Consider the following 8,550-nt stretch of genomic DNA (forward strand, 5'->3'; position numbering starts at 1 on the left):
GCCAAGCACTGGAGGCACAGCAGCGAGCACACCAGGAACTCCTCCAGGCGCACCGTGAAGGCCACCAGGAGGTGCTCCAGCAACTGAGACGGCTGGAGCAGAGCATCCAACACCTGCGCCCTCAGGGCACCGCGCCTACTCCAGCCCCCGTGCTGCTGGAGCAGCCCCTGCCATCAACATCCTCCTCCACTGACCACCAGCAACCACCAGCTAAGAGGTGGGCATTGCGCTCCTCAGCCTCCGCACCCACTCCTGCAGCACCCGCGAATTCTGCTCCCATTCTGGGTCCTGTGGCCAGACCACTAGAAGCAAGAAGGTGGCCCGATTTCCACGGTGCAGCCGAAGCCGCAGGCTGCCGTGGGGATAGGGAGGAGGACACTGGGAGCAGCAGCTCAGAAGAGACTTCCCATGCAGCACCAGCTGCAAAGGAAGGGCGTGGGAGGGGTAGGAGGGGACGGGGGAAGGGAAGGGGAAAATGATGGGACATGCTGTAGGGTGAGGGTTGGTGGGAGGGGGGTGGGTGTGGGAGGGGGGTGGTGGTGGTGGTGGTGGTGGGGTTGACCAAACACATATGCACTGTATGTAAAAAATAAATGTTCACTTACATTCACCTAAAACTTGTTTCAATGAGTCTTTGTCTTGCTCTTACGCCAAGCTGGTAGGCATTGAGCTCTGCTCTGTGGGCTGGGGGTGGAGGGGGCTCCTCTTCCAGCTCATCTGGGGCCTCTTCTGGTGGTGGCTGTGGCTCCTCTGGGAGAGGCTGTCCTCTGCGCTGGGCCAAATTGTGTAACATACAGCACGCCACAAAGATCTTGGCCACCTTTTCTGGACTGTAGAGCAGCTCTCCTCCAGACCGGTCCAGACAGCGGAAGCGGTTTTTCAATAAACCAAAGGTGCGCTCAATGATCCCCCGGGTGCTGCGATGTTTCCTGTTGTAGGTTTCTTCTGCCCCTGGTTGTGGGTGGATCAGGGGGGTCATGAGCCATGTCCTCTGCGGGTAGCCTCGGTCACCTTTGCAGAAAAGCAGAATGAGATAGATGAGTGTGTATCGCTTGGAGCAGGTACAGGGGGGGCGGGGGGATTTGGATAGTGGGTTGTGGTGGAGGAAGCCAGGGCGGAGGGTTGCCCAGTGGAGGAGGTCTAGTATGGGTGGTACATGCATGTTGCACTTACCTAGTAGCCATCCACCAATGAACTCCCCTCGCTCGAACCTGCGGAAGATGCCCGAGTGCTGTAGGATGTAGGCATCGTGGCTGGAGCCGGGGTACCTGGCACACACGTCTAATATCTCCCCCTGGGCATCACATACAACTTGCATGTTCATAGAATGAAATGCCTTCCTATTTCTGTAGATGGCTTCGTGTGCCCGGGGGGGTCTGAGGGCTACGTGTGTGCAGTCTATCACACCGATGACCGAGGGGAATCTAGCAACAGCATAGAAGGCGGCCATGTTGTTGTGCAGGGCCTGGGGGGTGGTGGGGAAAGTGATGTAGTGTGAGGTGTGAGTTATGAAGGCATCCAGGAACTGGGTGAGACAGTGTGAAATAGAAGCCTGGGTGAGGCCTGTGTTAGCAGCTAATACGGATTGAAAACTGCCAGTGGCCAGGACAGAGAGAGCGGAAGTGATTTTGAGGTGGGCAGGGATGGGGTTATTCCTACGTGTCTGGGGCTGAAGGAGGGGTGTCAGCTGCTCGCACAGCTGACGAATGGTGGCCCTATCAAACCTGAACCTTGTTAGACACTGCTGGTCAGTGAGTTGTAGGAAGGTGGTGCGGGGCCTAAACACTCGGGGCCGTGAATACCTCCTGCGGTGGGTGGCCTCTTCGTGTAGCATGCATGCCACAAGTGCATTAAGTGCATCCATATCCCCACCACCAGTGCAAGTATTAGGACTAGTAGTCAAACAAACAGCAACACACACAGATCTGTCACTTCCAGCCACCACGCCCTCTGGCCACTCACTCGCCAAACAGTACAGGCACACAGAGACAAACGGAGGTCAGGGAATAGAGTACACACGTGGGAAGAGTGAATGGGGAGGGATAGGGGGAGGGGAAGGGGGCGATGGAGCAAAGGAGTAGGAGTAAGGAACGGTGAAAGGGTATGACACAAAAAGAGGCAGGGCACACAGACGACGGTCACAGGTACTCAACACGCTCGGCTTTCTCTCTGCAACCACCACTTCCGCTCTTCCACCAACAATATCGCCACTCTCCAACTACACACAATCGCTAATGGGTCTCAAGACGCTTTCCCCCTTGCTCTGGTCGCTTTTATTTCGGGTCCATCATATTACGCCCATCTTCCCGCTCAACCAGAGCCATTTCGCTATTCGTTATACGTTGTACCCGTCCACGTCGTATCACCGCCCCTAACACGCCCCCGACACGCCTCTTATTTGGGCATTTTTACGTCCACGTACGAGCGACACGGACGCACTGAAACATTGCTTTCGATTATATGGATTTACTCGTTTTTGTGAGATTAACGTCCATCTCCCGATTTAGGTCAGCTCTTGGGCGTTTTTTTCGTTCGATTATAAGCAGGAGTGTCCTATTGTGGATTAAAAAATGGTTAAAAGATAGAAAACAGAGAGTAAGGTTAAATGGTCAGTATTCTTAATGGAGAAGGGTAGTTAGTGGGGTTCCCCAGGGGTCTGTGCTCAGATTGCTGCTTTTAACATATTTATAAATGACCTAGAGATGGGAGTAACTAGTAAAGTAATTAAATTTGCTGATGACACAAAGTTATTCAAAGTCGTTAAATTGCGAGAGGATTGTGAAAAATTGCAAGAGGACCTTATGAGACTGGGCATCTAAATGGCAGATAACATTAATGTGAGCAAGTGCAAAGTGATGCATGTGGGAAGGAGGAACCCGAATTGTAGCTACGTCATGCAAGGTTCCACATTAGGAGTCACAGACCAAGAAAAGGATCTAGGTGTCGTCGTTGATGATACGTTGTAACTTTCTGCTCAGTTTGCTGATGTGGCTAAGAAAGCAAATAGAATGTTAAGTATTATTAGGAAAGGAATGGAAAAGAAAACTGAGGATGTTATAATGTCTTTGTATCGCTCCATGGTGCGACCGTACCTCGAATGTTGTGTTCAATTCTGGTCGCCGCATCTCAAGGAGGATATGGTGGACTTGGAAAAGGTGCAGAGAGGGGCGACGAAAATGATAAAGGGGATGGGATGACTTCCCTATGAGGAAAGGCTAGGGTGGGTAGGGCTCTTTAGCTTGGAGAGAAGGTGGCTGAGGGGAGATATGATAGAGGTCTATAAAATAATGAGTGGAGTTGAACAGGTAGATGTGAAGCATCTTTTTACGCTTTCCAAGATACTAGGACTAGGGGGCATGCGATGAAGCTGCAATGTAGTAAATTTAAAACGAATCAGAGAAAATGTTTCTTCACTCAATGTGTAATTAAACTCTGGAATTTGTTGCCAGAGAATGTGGTAAAGGCGGTTACCTTAGCAGAGTTTAAAAAAGGTTTGGACGGCTTCCTAAGGGAAGAGTCCATAGACCATTATTAAATTGGACTTTGGGAAAATCTACTATTTCTGGGATAAGCAGTATAGGATGTTTTGTACTTTTTTGGGATCTTGCCAGGTATTTGTAACCTGGATTGGCCACTGTTGGGAACAGGATGCTGGGCTTGATGGACCTTTGGTCTTTCCCAGTTTGGCAATACTTATGTACTTATGTCTATTTGTGTTTAGCTTGTGTGACTGAGGCAGGGATCTGCAGTGATAAGGTTTGTTCAGTTTTCCCAATAGGTGTATGAATACTCTTGGGTCCACCGCAATATTTATGGTGCTGCCCTTTTTTAGGCAAGATGCTTGTTCTGTGAGTTTCGGAAGATAGTGCAGTTATGGAATTGTAGGTTTGCGTTATAAGTCCTGAGTGACTGTAAGTTTTTATACTACTTAACCATTGGGGCAATTCTATAAGCTGGTGCCTAGAGGTACATGCCACTTAGGCATATCTGTTCAATAAGGTAGCTCCTAACAGTCATAGTACCCAACTATAAGGGGTGCATACACATGGGTGTATCCAGTGGTGTGCTGGAGCAGGCTCTCACAGGCTCTCGAGAGCCGTTTGTTAAGTTTTTAAGAATTTTGGGAGCCGGTTCTCCATGGCTACTTTAACAAATGGATCCCAAAATGTGGGCTTGGGCCCCTCCTGAATTCTCTTTTACTTTGCTGGCGAGAGAGAGCCCCCTGTTAACAATTTACCAGCACACCCCTGGGTGTATCTCCCAGTTATGCACATAGGGTTAGATTCTATATATCACGCCTAAAAAAATCAGTGCTGAAAAAAATACGCCTAGGTGTATTCTATAAACTACACCTAAAGTTAGGCGTGGTTTATAAAATATATCTAAACCTAGGTGTTAATAGAATATGCCCAGCAGCCGTTGTCTGTGACTAAATTTAGTCACGGCCATTTACACCAGTGAAAACCTCGTGTAAATTCAGATGTCTAAATTACACGCAAAATGGGCATATTTTATAACACTGCACATAAATTTAAGGAATGCCCATGACCCGCCCATGCCCCTCCGCCTTTTCAGAGCTGTGTCTTAGAATTTACGTGCATCACTTTACAGAAATAGACAGTTATAAGCATATATTCTAATGCCAATTAGTGTCAATAATTGCTTGTTAAGTTCATTTATCAGTGCTGATTAACTTAAGGTAAGTGCTTTTCTTGTGCCGATACATCCGATATGGCGTACCCAGTGGTGTGCTGGAGCCGGTTAAATTATCTTCCGACTTGCGAGCTGGTTGTTAATAAGCGCGAGCCGGCTCTCCTCCCTCCCTCCATCCCTCTGAATCTGGTCCCTCACCAACCTGACAGTCACCCTGCTGCCTTGTCCTTTGAATTCTTCAGGGCAGGCAGTCTTGCCTGCCCGCTGCTGGCGCTGACCCTCCCCCGCTGCCGGTTCACGCTTTAAAAATGGCCGCCGAGACTTCCAGAGGCGGCCTCGCAAGACTTCTGCTGAAGTCTCGGTGGCCATTTTGAAGCTCGATCCTGCAGCGGGGGAGAGTTAGCGCTGGCAGCGGGCAGGCAAGACTGCCTGCCCCGAAGAATTCAAAGGACAAGGCAGGGTGACTCAGAGTCAGGTCGGTGAGGGACCGGATCCGGCGGGAGGGAGGAGAATTCGCTGAACAACTCGGGAGGGGGTGGCAGGGGAGAGAAGGGAGTCGCTGGGCATGGGTGGATGGAGGGGAGAGAAGGGTCGCTGGGTATGGGTGCATGCATGGCAGGGGAGAGGAGGATCGCTGGACATGGGTGGATGGGGAGGGCAGAGGAGAGGAGGGTCGCTGGGTATGTGTGCATGCAGGGCAGGGGAGAGGAGGGTCACTGGGTATGGGTGCATGGAGGGCAGGGAAGAGGAGGGTCGCTGGGTATGGGTGCATGGAGGGCAGTACAGGGGAGAGGAGGGTCGCTGGGTATGGGTGCATGGAGGGCAGGGGAGAGGAGGGTCACTGGGTATGGGTGCATGCAGGGCAGGGGAGAGGAGGGTCACTGGGTATGGGTGCATGGAGGGCAGGGGAGAGGAGGGTCGCTGGGTATGGGTGCATGCAGGGCAAGGGGAGAGAAGGGTCACTGGACATGGGAGGATGGAGGGCAAGGGAGAGGAGGGGAGAGAGAAGTAATGCTGCCATGGATGGAGGGGAGGGAAGAGTGAGGAAGGAGATGAAGGAAAAGGAAGAGCGGATAAAAACTGCACATGGAGGAAGAAAATAGGCAGAAGCTGGATCCACTGGACAGTCAAGTCTGTGGAGGACGTAGCTTTTACTTACGGATGTAGGGCAAGAAATGAAGAAGAAAGGCGGAAAGTAAAGAAATAAATGGAAAGGAAGCCCTGGAAACGGAGTTAAGAGGACAGATAGTAGCAGAATCGGATACTGGTCCAGCATGATCAGAAAAACAAAGTCACCAGACAACAAAGGTAGAAAAAATCATTTTATTTTCATTATAGTGTTTGGAATATGTCCACTTTGAGAATCAGGTGCTCAACATTAAAAGTTTATATTTATTTACTTATTTATGGCATTTTATCCCACTTTAAACATGAATTAGATTGGAACCTGGGATCATTTAATTTTTGTTTCCTGGAGTAATGCATTGCCCCCCCCCCCCCCCCGGCTCACTCCCCGGCTATAGCCAGCTCTGCAATTTGGGGGGGGGGAACGCAGAGATGGATGGGAGGGCCACAGAGGTGGACCGGGGAGAGAGCCTGTTGTCAAACATTTACCAGCACACCACTGTAATATATATATATATATGTGTGTGTGTGTGTGTGTGTATATTAAAAAAAGGGGGATCTGTCCATAAAAAGCAGAAAATTGTGGAGTCCACCATTAAAAATCATGCCAGTTGGTGTAAAACACATTGCTATCCTCTTACAGTCCTTTTGAATCACTGCTGGAGCTTTCCATCCATCAGGTTGCTGGCATTTAACCATAAAAAAAAAATTATACTGAGATGTTCTATATGATGTTCCCAGCAAAAATGCATTAAAAAAAAACCATCTTAAAAGTTCTTAAATCTTCTCAAAATAGTTAACAACAGTGCTGGAACACCACGGGGCTCATTTTCAAAACAGACTTAAAGTTCCATAGGTTCCTATGTAACTTTGTAAGGCTAAGTGCTTTGAAAATATGCCTCCATGTGTTTCAATGTATGCATTCCAATAATGTTATCTATGCATTCCAACCTCGGAAGAGATCTGAAACTTCCATAAAACCTTCTAAAAGTCTGAGGAACATCATTTGAAGGCTAAAGGAAGTTTGAGAACTTTAAAAAAGTGAAATCACATCAAACATGTTGTTTGCACAGCCATAAAATGTGAATAATTTTGAAAGTGAAACTTGAGTGCAGACGCATGAGGCATATTTTCAAAGCACTTTGGGAGGCTAAGTTCCATAGGTTTCTATGGAACTTTGGGAGGCTAAGTGCTTTGAAAATGAGCCTGTATAATCTCATTCAGTGAAAATTGTTTTTCAAATAAAAAAAAACACATCTAAGAAACAACAGCTAAAACCTATATCATAAAACAGGACTCATGGCAACCATGGACATATAATTCACCATCAGGGCTAAGCTTTAAAATAAGGAATAAAATCACCAAACATGATAAAAACCAGCATAGGACATCAGAGGGCACTAGGAAAAACAGAATAAAACATCAGTCCATATCTTGATGCTCCATTATTCTTTTGTTAAATTGTCTTTTCATCTTTCCTATATACAGAAGATAACATGGACAGATTGCTATATACACCACTCCAGAACTTTTACAGTAGGTAAATCTGGTCAGTTCATATTTTTCTACTGAGGTGGGCGGATGAAGGTTTTGATAGTGATATTGACTATTGGGGTTGGGGTTGGAACTGAAACTCGGGGGACTAAAAGGGGGGTAAGTTGGGGGCTGGGGCGAGTCACTGGACATGGAGGGGAGGGCAAAGGAGAATTGCTGGACATGGATGGGAGGGGAGGGCAGGGGACAGAGGAGAATCGCTGGACATGGATGGGAGGGGAGGGCAGGGGACAGAGGAGAGTTGCTGGACATGGATGGATGGAAGGGAGGACAGCAGAAATGCTGGACATGGATGGAGGTGAGGGCAGGGAAGAGAGAAGAAATGTTGGAGGGAAGGAAAGACAGAGGAAGGAGATGCACACAAATGGAGGAGAAAGGAGAGAGGAGAAATGCTGGACATGGATGGAGGGAAGACAGGGGAAGTAGATGCACATGGATGGTGGGGGGGGGGTGGTAGGAGAAATGCTGGACATGAACAGAGGGGAGGGAAGACAGCAGGGGTGTAGCCAGACAACAGATTTTGGATGGCCTAGGCAAAAATTGGGTGGGCACCAAGTGTTCTCCACCCCACCCCCCACCACCAAAAAAATATCTCAGTTGGCGGGAAAATGCTTCTTTCTACATTGGCAGTCTGCAGCAGGCATATGCTGAAAACTGAGCATGCACAGGTGCCAGAATTGTGGAGAGTAACGTTTTTGTTACCATCAAGGGGAAGTCTTTAGCTGACGGAGCTTGGGATCTCCACCAGCTACTGCTAAATGTCTGCTACAGTTGGGTGGGCCTGAGCTCTAAGTGGGTGGGCCCCGGCCCACTCAGGCCCACCTATGGCTACACCACTGGAAGACAGAGGAGGAGATGCACATGGACAGGGGAGAGAGGAGAAATTCAGGATACGGATGGAGGGGAGGAAAGACTGAGCATACCCTCCAGTCCACGCATAGCCCAGATAGGTGTTATTATTCAGTATTTTGGTATTTAAGATAAATTAAAACCAGAGTTATAATACTGATTAGTTAGCGGAGGTTTTGACTAATGAGGAACCTGTATCATGATCGCGATGGTGAAATACGCTAGAGATCGATAACAGTCTGTAATTCATGAATGTATACAGTGAATACAGCGTTTCTGAAGTCTTTCCTCCTTAAAGAATTGCTCTCATCATTTTCCTTCTTGCCTTTATAGTTTGGTAGTAAGTCTCAGGGGCAAGTATCAGCAATT

The sequence above is a fragment of the Microcaecilia unicolor genome, chromosome 2 (assembly GCF_901765095.1).
Source record: "Microcaecilia unicolor chromosome 2, aMicUni1.1, whole genome shotgun sequence".
NCBI lineage: Eukaryota > Metazoa > Chordata > Amphibia > Gymnophiona > Siphonopidae > Microcaecilia > Microcaecilia unicolor.